The following is a 17,898-nucleotide window of genomic DNA, read 5'->3' on the forward strand; positions in this document are numbered from 1 at the left end:
CCTTCAGAAATAAGATATGTAATCTGTTTCCATATAAAGGTGACAAATATCATTCATAAGTTCAAGTAATCAAAACATATCAGGTCATCCACTGTCCAAGGTATCAAGAAAATGATATCTAATCAGATATAGATCCCTTACTCAAATATAAATCACAACACAGAGACAAAGCAGCCATATTGGTTTTTTTGTTTCCACAACAGTATTGCATAATGAAGATAAGATAGTTTAACATGTGATGTCTATGACTGAGATGGTGGTAGAACATGGTTTGGGGCCTGTCTATCATCCTCCAACAGGCTGTTACAGGAACGTTTTCCCAAAACTGGAAAAAATGTAAGAAGAAAGGACTCTCAAATATGCAAGCCCATTTCAAGTCTCTGCCTACATCACATCCATTTAAAACCCAGTCTAAAGTAAGTCACAATGGCCAAGGATACCAAGAAGATAAATAAAGTTCCCAACATTTTCCTTACTCTAAAACACAAGAAATAATGAAATAGATCAATGTGCTAAGATCAGTATTATAACCGATCGATTAGTATGATGGTTAGCTTTAATTGTCAACACTTGTCAACTGTCAAACCTAGAATTTTCTAGGAAGAGAATCTCTGTATGGGAATGTCTATACATGGCTGGTCTGTGGACAGGTCTGTGGAGGATTGCCTTCAGTGAGTTAATTTATGTGGGAAGACCCCACCCACTTTAGGAAGCACAATTCCTTAGGCACAGGTTCCTGAACTGTGTGAGTGGAGACGCTGAGTTGAGGACAAGGAAGCGTGAAAGTGACTTCTATAGGCTCCTCTCCCTCCACCTTTGACTATGGTTGTGATGCCCTGACAGCCCCACAGCAATGAAATGCAACCAGTAATTGTGAGCTGAAGCAAACCTGGTCTTCTCTAAGTTGCTCTTCTTGAGCAATGGAAATGAAGCTAGAACCCTCAGGTAGATATTACACCTAATCCGATTTAAGCAATGTCTCTGCAGTTGTAGGAATCTTTCTGAAACAGGAAATCTCAGAGGAGTGGAGACTTAAAGATTAGTGTGCTTGCAGGAGAATAAAGTTCCTGATATTGTTAATGTGTGTGTGTGTGGGGGGGGTTATATACAGTGTTAATTGGAACTGTGGGCATAGAAAAATTATAGCATGCCAAGAGTAGAACTGGTGAGAAGATACAGCTTCAGAGATGAAGAATAGTATTTATAGACAAAAGATAGGAAACCAAGCACCCCACCCAACAGAGGCTTAATGCTTTGTGGCTAACTTTCAACTAATTTTAATTAATATAGAAGTGAAAGATGAGGAGGAAACCTAGGTATAACTGGCTATACAGAACGTGGACAGGGTACCACTTTGTGTATGCCCATTATAAATTCTCCTCCCTTGCAGGGTTTTTATACCCAGATCTAATTATGGTCATTTTCAGTTGAGAAATGTATATGATTCATAAGTTGTTTATATGTAAATGATGTACTTATAAATGTATTTCCTACGAATTTGAGATTAACCGTGTTCCTTTACATAATAATTTTATTTAGCCTCCATCTTTTATACAGATGTGTCTTTAAAAGCTTTTAAAATATTTTATGCCCAAATGCTATCATCTAGATTGTTCAAAGCCAAGACAAAAGCTTAAGATTGGGAATTAAGAAAAGCAATAATAAAACCCGGGGTATTTAGAGAATTGGTTTTCTGGTTTGTTTTAATGAAAATGAAGTCATTGTTTAAAACAAAGGCTTTATCAAATGAGAGTGAATTTAATGAATGGGAGTATGTGAGATCACAAGTGTACAAGTGAGTGGGATAAGCAATATTTGAGTAAGTGAGTGTGAGGGACCAAGGCAATCAAGGAAGGGGCTATGACTCAGTAACCCAGGACACACTGGAGAAATCGGTGTGAAACACTTGCTTTTTGTTTAGTTTTCATTTTCGAAACAGAACATTTATTGTATGACTGACTGAAATCCTCAAGATGAACTGGATACTGCAACAGTTGCCTTCTTGGGTTTAAGAGTTATCCCTTCACGGACTCCATGTTTGAATCATCAATAGACAGTTTTGGGTGCCTCATATGCCCAGTACAGGTAGTGTTTCACCTCTTAGCTTTAGCACTCAAGTTATACTTTCTCTTGTGCTTGGCAGGGTAGCCACATTTGCCACAGGTGGACTTCTGAAGGTGGTAGGCCTTGGAACCACAGTGGCACTTTCCAACCATTGCGACACTTTCCAAAGGATGGTATTTCTTTCATCATCTTGCTTCTGCTGACGAGGCCAAAAAGCAGTGTAAAACATTTGTAAGCTGCAATTGCATGTCCATAAGCCACTCACATAAAACACTTGCACAGTCAAGTCATCATACATATGTGACCAAAACACCCATGAAAATGAATCATTTAGGGGAAATATTCACACTTTGCAAATCATATGATGGGACTCCAAGAGATAGCTTCAATAGTTCAAGAATCTTTGTATAATTATCTTAATTGTAGATCACCGATTTATTTACTTTCAGTGTGAAAAAAAATGGAAATACTTTTAATCACTGTTCATTGCTGTGAAGAGACACCATGACTAAGGCAACTCGAATAAAAGAAATCCTTTAATTGGTGGGCTTGTGTAGTTCCGGAGGTTAGTCCATTATCATCATGGCATTCACCATAAAGAACCTTCATATAACGTCTTCCATTTATGACCATTTTTTCTGTCTTTCTAGACATCAGAGATCTCTTTCTCAGAAAGCACTAAAATGTTGCTGTCTCAGTGTTGACACATCCTCTTTAATTCATCTTCCCTTTGCACGATTTATTCTGGTAGCTGATGCTTTATCTGTATTCATTAAGCCTAGAATACCTCATCCATAATAAATTATCTCTTTCTCCCTTTAATATTTGCTAATAACTCAACTTACCTCCTGGGGTTTGTAGGCATGGAATCAAACACAGCTAATGTGATGACGGCACTGAGCTACAAGTCCCTTGTATAATGTTTTGATAGAAATGTCTACTCATTTCAACATGTTTTCTAAGTCTCCACAGTGATTTAAGGTAATTAATTGTTTTTTGCATCTTCATTTTCATGTGTCAAGTTTATGTGTGTGTTCTGTTTGTGTGTGTGTGAATGTGTGTGTAGATACACATGTACATACAAGCCCATGAATGCAGAGCTTGACATCTTGAATATTGTCTACTTTATTCATTGTAAGAGAGTCTCTCACTAACATGTTACCTTGCAACTTGTAGCTAGTTTAACTGGACAGCTTGCCCTAGGGATACCCTGTCTCTGTCACCTAAATACAGAGCAGACGCCACATCTCACCAGCTTTATTCATGAGTTATGGTTATCTGAGCTCTTTTCCTTGTATCACTGAATTGTGTTCCAGCCCCTACTAATTAACCTTTCAGGTTAGGTTTTTTTTCCTTTTTACCTTGGTAAAAGTCTGTGAGGAATTATGACTTACAACCTTTCAGAGGAAATTATCTATTATTACTGTTAGGCTACTGTCTTAAATTCCCAATGTGAATCCACTGGAGAATCTCCCTCTTTATTGGTAAGCATGGTATTAGACTATTGATTAATGACTGGGAGGACATACACTTGGATGGTGGCTGGAGCTGTAGCAGACTGTTGTTGAAAGTAAACATTTGTTGCCTTAAGAGACTGGAATTTCAAAATTTATGTTTTGTGGCAGGATAACCAACTACATACTTTGTGCATTCAAATGTTTGTGTGTGTGTGTGTGTGTGTGTGTGTGTGTGTGTGTGTGTATGTGTGTGTGTGTGTGGTATTTGTATGAATGTGTACACATAAAGACTGGGGGACATCAGTTTTCTTGATCTATTAATCTCTACCTTATTTCCTTAAAGCAGAGCCGCTCATTGAATTCTGAGCACAGGCTGGAGGCCAGTAAATCACAGCAATCACTCTGTCTCTAATAGCACTAGGGTTTCCTGTGCTAGTGTAACCATCCATAGCATTTCACAGGGATGCTAGGGAGTCAAACCCAGGCTTTCCAGCTTACACAGTAAACATTCTTAACTACTCAGTCATCTGCTTTGCCTTCAGTTGTAAACTTTTCATAAAATCATGAAACCTATTTTACAAGTTTCTTAACAACACTGTAATCATTATTTTCCCTTTGCTATCTGCTCTTCACTCATAGATACAGTACATAAATTAGAGTTGACCCTTGTCAAATGTGCCTTCACTGAGAGCTGAAGTTCAGTGGTAGAGGACTTGCATGAACAAAAATCCCTGGGTTTGATCTACAGCACAAAATACAGAAAAATAATTGTTTAACATGCAGAATATGTATTTCTTTTATTAGCGCATGCAACAGAGATGCAATTGGGTTTTCAGTGTTTCTAAATGTTAAGAACACTTAAAGCCTATTGAAATATTTTGAGAATAATTAAGAGTTAGTCCACTCTCCAGAGTAAAAGTATCAGCAAATAGTTTATCAGCAGAGGCAGTAACAGGAAAAAAAAAAAAAACTATAATACAGGATTGGCCGCTGGGAATCAGATCAAAAACAATGAAGATTGGGGAAAAAAAACACCATCAACTGAAAGCAAGACATAGAGTATGACATGGATTCATGGAGGAGAACTGGTAGAATATGAGAGACTTACAGTTCGAAAACATTAACAATAACAGAGCAAATACACATGATGATAACTATAGTGTTCTTAGTACTAAGACCAGGAAGATCCATGAAGAAAAATATTCAAGGCAAGAAAAACACAAGCCAGCATATGAGCGGGGAAGATATGATACATGGGTAGAGGTTGCTACATTACCTACTATGTATAGAAAATGTAATGTGTATAATAAAAACAAACCAAACAAACAGAGCAAAACAAAAAACACCAAAAACTAAAACCAAAACCCAAAACAGCAAAACCAAGTCTAAAATCTGAGCTGATGATAAATCGATGTACATGATAGAAGGAGTTCAAAACCTACCAATAAATTTAAGCAAGAAAGACAGTACAATAAATGGATAGCTGATGAGAACTAACTAGATAAATAGGGGGTAGAGAGACAACAATGGTAGAAAATAGACAGATTATACAGGACACATAGATCTATGTGATATATGGATAGTAGCTGGTTGGTAGATAAATGATAGTTACAAAGAGATAGAGATAGATAAATAGATATATAGATGATAGATATCATTATGTCTTAGGAGTTGAAATGAGTACAATACATCATAGTTTATCCTTATATATTTTATAACACAGCCAAACTGCATATTGCAATTGTGGTAAATATTCATATGAAAATAAACCAGTTATAAATTTTGATTAAGAGTTATGCAGTGAGCTATCTGTGTACCAGTTTGTGTAGCCCAGTAGTTCAAATGAATGATCTTGCCATAATCTGATGTAAGCTGTTTGCTTACGTAACAATTCTTTGGTTATGATGCTATTCCTCTAATCCAAGATCACACAGGCTTTATTGTGGTCATCACTCCAGTTACTGCTGCAAAGCATAGAGCTCAGCAAGCATCATTTCTTACTTTAGTCCTGTTTCTCTCCTAGAAGCATCTTTCACTTCCTTTGACTGTGGACATTCAATTCAGCTACAAAGATACAGTTCCTGTGTGATTGGCTTCTTATTGGCTTTCCTCTGTGAAGAGCAGGGGCACAGTGAGGAAGGGAAGAGACAGACTGCCAGAGGGCCTTGCACAGACCCATCCGGGTGGCAGCCCCTGAGCACCACTGTGGTACCACTCACACGGTAGCATCAAAACCATAAAAGCAGGAAAGGAAGAAAAGAAATGAAGACACATCATTCTGCCACTCCTCTGCCCTTTCGTCACAGTAACCAGTCCCTCTGCTGTGCACTCCCGTGTTCTCCACCTTTCCAGGCTGGTTTACAAGTTAATAATGCACTTTAAAGCGATACCATTGTTGGCATCAATACATAGTTGTCTTACTAGTTTCTTCATTTCCTCTGAAACTAAAATCCAACATCTGAATTTTAGAAAATTGAATGTACTTGTTAAAGATTTATTTGTTTTATTTATTTATTTTATCTGTGTGAATGTTTTTGTCTGCATGGATGTATGTGCATCTTATATTTTCCTGGCCCATGGATGTCAGAGGGGATTGGGTTCCCCAACTGGAATTATAGGTGCTTATAAACAACCATGCGGGTTCTGGAAACCAAACCCAAGTCCTCTGCCAGGAGCAGCAAGTGCTCTTAACCACTAAAGGATTTCTCCAGCCCTTCGCTTGAAACTTTTATTTATCAGGTTATAATACATGATTTTGGACAAATTAACCAATCAATTTATAAATAAGACAGAAGTTTACTTATTGAAAATGAGCAACTCTAAAAAAGCACAATGAATTTTGCTGCATTCCAATTATTATAAATAACATATATTCGCTTTATGTAAATTATGAACAGTAATGTATTTTGATGAATTTGAAAGACAACTATAAATCATATAAATTTAATATTGGATCTGTGTGACTTTTTCACAATCACTTTCCCAATGATAAAGGAGAAAATCTAAACAAAACTTTATGAGTGAGAAACTACAGATCAATTAGTGGTATAAAGTATAAATAAAACAAGAGAGAGTAAAGGGATTTTACCAAGGAATATAGAGCCCTACAACATCAGGGAAAGTTTTCTCCTCTTTTTCGTTTATTGAGATGGGGAGATTTGCATATGATTTTTGTTTAAAGGACAGATCAGGGCCCATGGGATGGCACATCAGATAAAGGTGTTTGCCTTTAAGCTTGATGATATGAACTTGATCATTCCACAAGGTGGAAAGAAAGAATTAAGTCTTGAAAGATGCCTTCTGATACTACATACCATGGGATGAATGCATGTATTCCCAGCACACAAACACACATGATAAATCAGTGAATAAATGAATATTTTGCTTTTAAGAATGGAAATTGATTAAGTACAGAGAAGAGTAGGAGAAATAAGTATCAGGTTATAGGTCAAGACTCTGATGAGTTAGGTAAGAGTACCAGAACACAGAACAGATGTGGGTCTGTAACATCCCACCTTCCTGAGTGTATGGATGGCTTATTTACTCCTTTTGTTAAAGAGACAGACTGATTATTCATCCACACACATAACTGTGACTTGTCAGCAATAGATGCAGTGAATGACAGCATTCTACAAAGATATTGGGAATCATGATTGCTTCAATGTACAAAAGGCATCCTACATTTAAGCAGTTTTCCTGCCTGTCTGGTCCCAGAGCCATGTTAGCCCCAAATAACACACAGAGATGCTGTGTTAGATATAAAGCTGTTGGCCTGTTACTAGTGTTTTTTATTGGCTAGCTCTGTCTTAAATATTAACCAATTCCTATTAATCTAAGTGTTTCCACGTGGTCTTATCTTAACTGAGAGCAGGTCTGGACCTTCTTCTCCCTCAATTCTTTACATGTTGAAACTTCTCCTATCTCTCTCCGATCCTTTTTGTCTCCTAGTCCTACCTATCTTGCTTTACTATTGGCTAACAGGGCTTTATTCATTAACCAAAAAGAGAACCATGTTTACAGAATGATATTTCCCATCAAGGCATCCTACACTGGCACTGGGAGTGATTGTTTCAGTGTACAAACAGCTGCAATATTAAGCAATATTTTTCTAAAAGTATTTAGTACCTAAAGTCTAGCGGATATTATCAGTTTTCTGCATATGGCAGACACTGAGTTACCAGTAGTACAGGTGAAGAAAAATAAGACCCAATGTAGTCACAAGGAGGGAAGTTAGTGTCACCACTGAGGGGCAGCTTTTGTTTCTTAAAGTTCATTTAATTGAAATCAAAGACACTGCTAACACTTCTTTTATGAGCAAGAAAAAATGATAATCCTCACTGACCTCAGCACTACTAAGTATTTAGTACCTCTAATGTAAACTCATAATGCTCATACTTCTAAAAGTCTTTTTTGCTCTTAGAGAAGACCCCCAACTCCATTCCTAGCACCCTAAAAGTGTGATGCACAACTCTAATGGTTGTAGCTCAAGTTCCAGAGTATTTGATGCCTTCTTCTGGTATCCATGGACATCTGCCTGAATTTGCCCATACATATTAATAAAATAAAAATAAACCTAAAATATTAAAAAAAAATAAGGCTACTTCAGGAAAATGCTAGCCCTCCATGTTTCACATACATGTGGAAAGGTAGCAGTCTACAAGAATGAATGTGTTGTGTTAGAGAAATGAATCACTAAGAGAAAGGAAAAAACAGACATAAGAAGTTTATATGAACCAAGAGGAGAGGAGATTCAAGTCTAGAGGTAAAGGAATGAGTTAGAAAAATTTGATTGTAGAGAGGGCGTAGCAAATGTATACTTAAGTATTTAATTTGTGAGAAGGTTGGAAAGCATATTGGCATAGATGGAATTTTTTAAATGTTCTGCTATATACTATACAACCTTTGGCCTTTTTTTTTTTTTAAACAGAGTAACTTACATACCATGACATCCATCTAGACCAATGGGCAGCTCAATGAGTTGCTCACAGGTATTATTTACAAGACCCCCTAAAGCCAGAAAATCTTCAGGGATGAAGTGATAACAGTCATCTTGAACTTTCTGCTCACTCAATTCTATTTTTACTATTTGCCTATGTTGATTTTTTTTGTTGTTACTTAAATTTTTGTTATTAAATTGTGAGTCTAGTAATTTTATTTGTTTGGGTTTGTGTTAATTAGTGATGCTCTCTTGGTTATAGAGGATAAAATTAATAGCATATTTACCCTCTTGGAACAATCTATAAAAAATTCTTTTGGTCTCTAAACAATTGTAGCTTGAAGATCCTATGAAATGAAACCTTAGGGAAGAGAATGAGCTTCCTACTTAGAACTGGGGACAGCATGAAAAAATTAAAGGCTGGATGAGCTCTAAAGAAAAAAATGTATTAGCTGCTGCAGATGCAAGGCCCAGTCCCAATGTTATAATGCCTACACTCACAAAGCCTATATGCATGGAGAGTGACTGCTCAAAATTACTTTTGGATTACATTTAGTGGGGAGGAAACATTCTGTAGTGGGCATTTGGACATCAGAGGACATTTTCACTTTTGTCCTTCCACAATGTGGATCCCAGGCATCAAAACTGGATCATCAGGCTTGACAGGAAGAGCCTTGATCCACTGAAATACCTCACTGGCACCAATAACAGTTTACATTTTAGTTTACATTTTCCCTCACCTTCCCATGCCTTTTCAGATTTCTAGGTTTATTGAAGTTTATAAAACAACAAAGCAAAGGTGGCATTTGTTAAAGTGACATTTAAAATTTTATTTATGTAACTTCCATAAAGATACATGCTGCTTTTAACCAAAATGATTTCCTTTCCTCTCAAGGATTAATCATTTCAAAGTATGACATGCATATGATATTCTAGCATTTCAGTAGAATTTTTTTTAAAAAAAATGAAACAAGCTTGTTTTACATGTCAATCCTAGTTCTTTCACTCTCCTGTCCTCGCCTACCACCCCCCTCACCCCCATTCCATCCCCTATGTTAGGTAAGGCCTTCCATGGGGAGTTTTCAAAGTCTGTCATATTATTTGAACCAGGGCCTAGGCCCTCTCCCATGTGTCTAGGCTGAGAGAGCATCCCTCTATGTGGAATGGGCTCCCAAAATACATTCTTATACTAGGGATAAATACTGATCCACTACCAGAGGCCCCATAGACTGCTCAGTCCTCCTAACTAACACCCATTTTCAGGGGGTCTAGGTCCATCCTGTGCTGGTTTCCCAGATATCAAACTTGAGTCCATGAGCTCCCCCTTGTTCAGATCAGCACATTCTATGGATTTCTCTAGCCTTGTCTTGACCCCTTTGCTCATCACTCCTCCCTCTCTGAAACTGGATTCCAGAAATTTGGCTCAGCGTTCAGCTGTGGGTGTCTGCTTCTGTTTCCATCAGTTACTAGATGAAGGATCTAGGATGGCATATAAGGTGGTCGTCAATCTCATTAGCAGGAAGGGCATTTAAGGTAGCCTCTCCACTATTGCTTAGATCCTGTTTTAGGTAGTTGTATCCCACAGACTATTTACTGCTAATTTGACACTGACAGTCAAATATACTCAGTTTAAAAGTTTCAACTTCTGAACACTCAGAGAATGTGTGCTTCTTTTTTGAGATGTTTACAAATGTATTTTCCTATTTTAATTATGGGCATGGTATGACACAATGTAAATGCTACCAAATATGCTGTACATTTGATGATTGGACAGTATAGTATATATTGCATATTCTATATAGATAATGTATACACAGCATTGAAGCATAGATAATGGTTACCTGCATTGGTAGACAAGGAATCATTCTTTTATAGAGTCTCTTTACTAGTTCAAGCTTAGTACATTTGGGGGTTTATATTGAATGGAAACTCACAAGTCCATCTTCCTCTCCACACAAATACTATATTGAACCTTTATATCATCCACAGTGTCAGTCTCAAGTTGTCCCTTTGACTCTATTTCTGTCTGAATGATACCAACCAATGCTTTCATTCATAGAGCTAGGCAGAAATGCAGAGTTCAAAGAAGGCAAGATGGGCATAACTCTGGTCAAAGTCCAGAGACTAGTGAGGGTGACCATATGTACATCATCCCAAGAGTAAGCAAGGTAATTGAGATTTTAGCAGTCTCTGAGATAAACAACCTGGATGCTGGCATGGGGGTAAATCAAGAATACATTTCTACAGATTTATTTTTATGTCATGCATACACTGGTGGGCTGACTTGTATTCTCGACCTTTCTATCTGCTGAGACAAAAGACTAAAGAAAGGCAAGTGAAGGGAGAAAGGGCTTATTAAGGCTCACAGTGAGGCTGTGGTCTGCCATGCTGGGGAAGACATGACATCAGGAGCATGAGACATCTGGTCACATTGCATGCACAGTCAGATAGCAGAGGGACATTAATTCTGGTGCTAGACTCATGTTCTCTTTTCTATTCAACCCAGAACCCCAGCCCGTGATTCCTTGTGGATCTTCCCATCTCATTTAACCCAACCTAGAAACCCTCTCACAGACGTGTCTATAGATTTGTTTCCCAAGTGATTCTAGATTCCATTAGGGTGGTGAAAAATGTTAACTACCACCAGCACTTCTCTGCCTTTATTCTTTTTTATTTAAATATATTTTAATATTATTACATATCGACCCTAGTTCCCTTTCTCTCCCTCCCTCTCTCCCATCCTCCCATGCTCCCTGATCCCCTATTCTCCACCCACTCCACAGGGAGGAAGAGGCCTAGAGGAGGGATCATCAACATCTGTCATGTCATTGGGAGTAGAGCCTAGGCCCTCCCTCCTGCTCCTAGGTTAAGGGAGTATCCCTCCATGGGGAATATGTTCCCAAAGTCCTTTTGTGCAGCAGGGATACATCCTGGTTCCACTGTCAGAAGTCCCATAGACTGCCCAGGCCTTCTAACTGAGACCCATGTTCAGGGGGTCTGAGTTGATCCAATGCTGGTTTCCCAGCTATCAGTCTGGGGGGTGGAGGGCATCTGTCAAAAAAGTCACTTGAAATCATATTCTTCTTAATTCAATCAGGCCTTTTGAAGTCAAAGGCAGGAACCACAAATTATACGAGCCTTGCCCAACTCTACAACCTGTTTTATATTTTGAAGAAAGTGTATATTCTATTAAGTGTGAGAAAACTTAGATTTATAAATGAAAAAATATCAATAACACAGAAAAAATGTAAAAAAAAAAATACATGTTGGCCAGCTACTTCAGGTATGGGGCCTTCCCAAATGTGGTTGATAACCCAGTGACAGTATTGCAGAAAAAAAGACTTTTCTCTTTCCCAGAGGAGGGGAAACTCTGATGAAAATATATGAAATTTGGGTTTAAATAAAAAAAAAAAAAAAGACACCATCAGTACACTTAATGAAAAAGCTTATCCTTTTGTGCATTGACAATCTTACATGGATTAGATGTCACTAACTCCATCTTCTTAGAAAAATGGAATCAGGTTTATCCGTAGTTTTATGTATCACTTAATCCTAAGTACTGCATTGCTTAGTGATAGAATACAGTCTGGAAAACACACTATTCAGTGATTCTTTCACTGTGCAAACATCATAGAGCGTTTGACAGACTCAGCTTGTTCTCATATCACTATGAAGTATAACAACCACGTCTCTTTGTCTCCAGGAATGTGTGCATACCCATGAATGTGCAGGTAGAGGACAATCTCAGGAGTTGTTCTTTAGCTTACTGGTTATCCTGTGTTTTGAGACAGGCTCTCTCAGTTGCTTGGGACTCACCAAGTAAGATAACATGGCTGGCCATTGAGCTGCAGGGATATCCACTTTCCTGTCTTTTGTCATAGGGACCATAAGGATTTTCACCTCACAAAGCTTATTCACATGGCTATTAGGAATCTAATTTAGGTTTTCTTGCTTGTAAAGCAAGCAAGCACTTTGCTCTCCAACTCTGAGAACTAGAATTACTCGTGTGATCTATCTTTTATTGAACCATAAAGCTGGTTTACATAGAAAGGCATTGTAGATCATTAAACAATCAGTTAAAATAGGACATGGATAGGCTATGTTGTCTCAAATTTTATGCTAGGCTATATGATCTCAGATTTTATCTCTTTTGAAAATCCATTTCAATTTTAATTATGTGTTTATGAAAGTGTCTGTGTTTCTGTGCATATGTGCGTGCGCACGTGTGTGTGTGTGTGTGTGTGTGTGTGTGTGTGTGTGTGTGTGTGTGTGCATCTGAGTGCTGGTGCCTGCAGAGGTCAGAAGAGCATGTTAAATACTTTGGATCTGAAGTTATAGGCATTTGTGAGCTACCAGATGTGTGTACTAGGATCAGAACTTGGATCCTCTGGAAGAGCAATACATAGTCAAACTCTCTGGCCCTTCAAACTCTGTGTTAATTCCTTACTTTGAATACTATTCTGGGTTAGGCACTTATCATCTCTGTGCCTCCTTTTCAACAAATTTGATAGCAGGATTAGTGTGACCAACTTCATAGACAACATTGACAATTGGATGAGTCAATGGCATGGCAGAATTAAAGAGTGAGTGAAGGGTATAAGTTGTTTGTGTTTCCAATTTCAAAACACTGCTTACTATTTTCTCTCCTACTTTTTCTCCTGTGATTTAGTCTCCTACAACTCAATTGTAAAGCTCGTTGATAGCAGTGAGTATCATTTGGGGGCTGATATAAAAATCTGCAGCCATGTGCAAAGGCTAAGATGACCTCAGAAAAATGCAATTTATATTATAATAGCTTAATGGAGCCAATTATATTGTATCAGCATAAAAACTTTTAAATGGGGAAAAATGTATTCCTCAGTAAAAATGTTCTATATTTTAACAAGAATGTCCATATGCCAACTGTTTATTAGTCAAGATTTTAAATTTATTCACTAGTAAGGATTAGGTTTTATGATTTTTAATTCAATGTCCACTAATAAATTAATGGAGAAGCAAGAAGAGCTTTTATAAGATGACATTTAATTATAAAATAGTCTTAAATATAGAGCACCTAGGAACTATGTCAAACTTTTCAACAAATGTAACTAATTAAACCTTTTTGGGAGGAAATTGGATCATGTGGTAACCCTGATGTAAAACCATGGAATAGGTAGCTCCACACAAATGAAAACCCATGGTGCTCTGTTCTTACCAGCTTTCTCTATTAATTTAAAAGACACAGACTTCATAATCGAGGGGAGTATACAGTCTTCACTATGAATAGAACATTTAGTGCCATACCAGAGAAGATGAGTTTTGAATTAAATCTAGTCACTGGAGAATACTTAGTATTAGTAATAATATCATATTAGGACCATAATGTTGCAGCTATAAATGTAATCTTTTTATTTGAAAGCTCAACTTGAGGATTGAATTAGCTTTTGAACTAAAACACTCTTGATTTTTCTAATGTGGGTTTTTGGTGTATACATGAGCACATGAATGCTTACTCTCAAAAGCCAGAGAGGTATAACGTCTATTGTTCACTGCCTTTGTTTTTTAAGACAAAGTCTCTCACTGAACCTGTAGCTATGTTGGTGGAAAGCAAGTCAGTGATATTTTTGTCTTTGACCTGCATGGTGATGGGGTTATAGCTGTGGATGTAAATTTCACATAAATCCTGGGGATTAGAACTCAGGTTCTCGTATTGTGAATCACTATAGTATTCAATCCCTCCTACCCATCATCCCTTGATATTTTATTGCTTTGTAGAAATTACACTAATTTTGAACAGTTTGCAATCCTTACAATTAATCCCTGTATCGCAGTCTAATACTGCAATAGTGAAATCTGTAAGAAAAGTTCAACAGAGAACTCGTAAGGTACTTTTATTACCATACCCTGGCTTTATTCCTGTGAGATTTTTTTTTCTGTAAATAGCTACAATTATTGCATTATGAAGGAAGATATAAAGAATCTTTAAAAGAAATTAGTTTGATTGTGTTAGATTAGGTCAGAAATGTAAATAATCTAAATAATGACACTAAAACCTATTCCATTAACAATGTTTTAAAAGTTGATAATAGAGCCATTTATAGTGGCACATGCTTTAGTGCTGCTATTTGGGATGCAGAGACCGGTAGATCTCTGAATTTGAATGAAGCCTAATCTACATGGAATTCCAGGTCAGCCAATAAATAAAAGTTGGTAATTTAAATTGATACACAGTGAAAGAATTGTTATATTTATTGAATTATTTTAACATGACATATACATTCAGTGTGTTTAATCTATTAAATCTTTCATATGTAAAATGGCATTACATATCTGAATCATGTAAGTAATTTTTTTTGTTTAAATATTATAAATGATTGTGTTGGAAAATGGCATTCTGCTGACTCCACCCTTAGTGATGGGCAGGACATGCATGGCCATGTCATCACTAAGTCACTTATTACAGGGTTGTGTAGGGGACTCAGTTACACATGCGAGAGTTTTCCTTGTTAAGCAAGCACCTCCCCTATGCTCTCTCTCTTCTCTCTCTCTCTTTCTCTCCCTCTCTCTCTCCCTCTCTCCTTTCTCTTCCTCTCTCTCCTTTCTTTCTCTTACTTTCGGTTGGCCACCAGTTATTCACTTTCTCTTCTCTCCACCAATAAATTCCACGGGGCGCGTTGAGTCTCGTGTACGTGTTTCATGGGTGGTAACTAGCAAAAGAACAACACATAGTATATTGTTCTACACTATGGAGGATGAGATACTATTGACACTATGTTCATTACAAATTACCAATAGTTTTGTTAGTGAAAAACATGCTCACTAGTAAGAAGAAAATCAGAGCTGGGAGATGACTCAACAGGTACAGTGCTTGATACTCAAGCCTGAGAGCCAGTGTTAAGATCCTTAACATTCTTGTAAATAAAAATGACATATGGCAGCCTTCTGCAAATGAAGGACTTGGAAGGCAGGTGTAAGGTATCCTCATAGCAAACTAGGGTAGTAAGACTAGCCAAGTCAGGGAGACGCAGGTTCAAGGAATGGCTCAAAACATAACATAAAGAGCTTTCTCTTTATGTCTCAAGACATTGACCTCTGTCTCTCCCAGAGTGCACTCACTCATACTCAAACAAGCATGGACACATACACACACACACATGTACACACACATTCATTCAAAAATAGGTAAATACGCAAGTAAAAAGAACTGTCACTCAGCCTCTCAATCCCAGTGCCTCAATGATGATAAATTGACGTTCCTCATTTTCTACCTGATTACCATTCCTGTAAGACACATGAGTTCCCACATTTATAGATGCACACATACTCATTGGCGATTACACGCATGGATTCTAAGTTTATTATTTTTATAAAATGAATACAACTAGATACGTTATTTTCAGTTTGCCAGGTTTTATCAAATAATGTTCAAGTTTGCTAATGACCATAAATAACCCACAATATCGGTTTAGCATGATGTTTTGCACATTCAGAGTTGGACAGAGAAGTAGTTCCAGTGTTTGATTGTCAAACACAGTATCTCAAAAAACATCTGCCCAGACCTTATGAGCAGGAGGGGAAGAACCTTGCAGGACCATTTCATTAGAGCAGAAATATGCAGTTAATGGATGTGAACATTTCGACTTTTGAGAAATACAGTTAAATAGCTGAAGCAGGGCGCTTCATTCATCTTTGCACCTTTTCAATCTGGTTGGCTAAAATCATTGTGCTATTGCTGTCAGAACATATTTATTTGAACAAGACTGGTATTGGGCTTTGGCAATTTAATTTTCCATTCAAGGAAATTTTTTAATCACATCCATTTTTTTTTCTTAGCTGGTTTTTGTTCAGTCTAAATCTAGGACCTCTTAGTGAAGCACGGCTTCCTCTTCCCTTTTGTATATTATGCAGATGGCAAATGCTTTTCTCAAATTGGCCCTTTAAATTTATTTATGGTACTGTGGCAACAAAAAGCAAGGTCTCCTAAGGCAAGGCTTAAGAATCAGTGTAATTTTAGAGTGATGTTTATACTTATTACGAAGCACAGAGGATAGAAAACTGTGAATAACATAAATTATTAAGATGCAATTATGATAAGACTGCTAGTCATTTACTTTTCCCACTTGCTTTCCCATGTTTTCTTAGCAAGGACAAATAAAGCAGCAATACATACAGAGAGAAACACACCATACTCATGCTCTGGATAGGCCAGATTCAGCAATCGAGGAGAACTATTAGCATTTCATAACAAATATGAGCATCAAAACGCCTTAATGCATGCCTTGAATTTTGTCACTTTTACGTTGATAAAATTAAAAATACCAGGAAGTGAAGAATAAAGTTTCTCCTTAGGAAACTAATTAAGAGATAACCCTAAGGGTGAGAAGTGGAATGAATGCATTGTGGTAACCAACAGCTTGCTACTGGACCTCAGGCTAGCTCAACAAGAAAGAAACTGATCCTAGTCCTGGTAACCTGGCCAACCACCCATGGCTGGTAAAGTCCTAGGTCTTTGAGGGGAACTTACAATTACCCTGTTACTAAAAGAGCCTAATCCCTGACTACACTCTAAATGTTTGTCCTTATACCCAGAGTAAATGTAGCCTCCATCTCATCACGCAAAAGTCTCCTCCATCAGAATCCACTACAAAACACCACATTTGATTAAAAATGCAAAGCAGTGGACCCTAATGCTAAAAGTTTTTATCTGTACCTAGGTATGTGTGGAAAGAATATAAGATTCAGAAGAGCAGGGAGTTTGCTGTGGTACTGTGTCTCCTAGGGGTACCACAAGGGGCACACAAAGTCTCACTAACATTTCTGCCTAAACATGAGCTGAATAAGGATGACACCAGTAAACATATTTCACAAAAAAAAAAAAAACAAAAACAAAAAAAAAAAAAAAACCAGGAAACTAGGGGATGCTGAGAGAGGGCGAAAGAGTCTTCCCTGAGAAGAGAACATCAACTGGATATCCAATACCAAACGGTTAGTCCTAAAAACATACATAGAGGTACCATTATGGACTGAGTGGGTTTTATATATATTTGAGATACACACACTCACACACACACACAATAGAATTAATTTAAAAATCTGAGAGGATCTGTCATAATCTTTTTTAATTTATATAGACTAACCAACAATAGTCAAAGCCAAAGAAAACATCCAAAGTCATGCATTTATATATCTGTGATGATTATAAAACACTTAGAAATGGTTGAAAAATGTTTAGAAAACTTTGAACTGATCCCTGTCCAAAATGAACATGTCTGTCTTTCCTCATCTAAATCATAAAGAAAACATATCAAAATACCAAGCTCAAATAATTAGAATAGTTTTTATACACATTAAGTATTTCCTTCTAAATGACTGACATATTTACTAATGAAGCCAATTAATTTTCAGTACTTATCATTTAATCTTTAAGCAGTTCATGCATACAAACTGTAAACATTCAAAATA

This window comes from Phodopus roborovskii, unplaced genomic scaffold (genome assembly GCF_943737965.1).
Source record: "Phodopus roborovskii unplaced genomic scaffold, PHOROB, whole genome shotgun sequence".
Classification (NCBI taxonomy): Eukaryota; Metazoa; Chordata; class Mammalia; order Rodentia; family Cricetidae; genus Phodopus; species Phodopus roborovskii.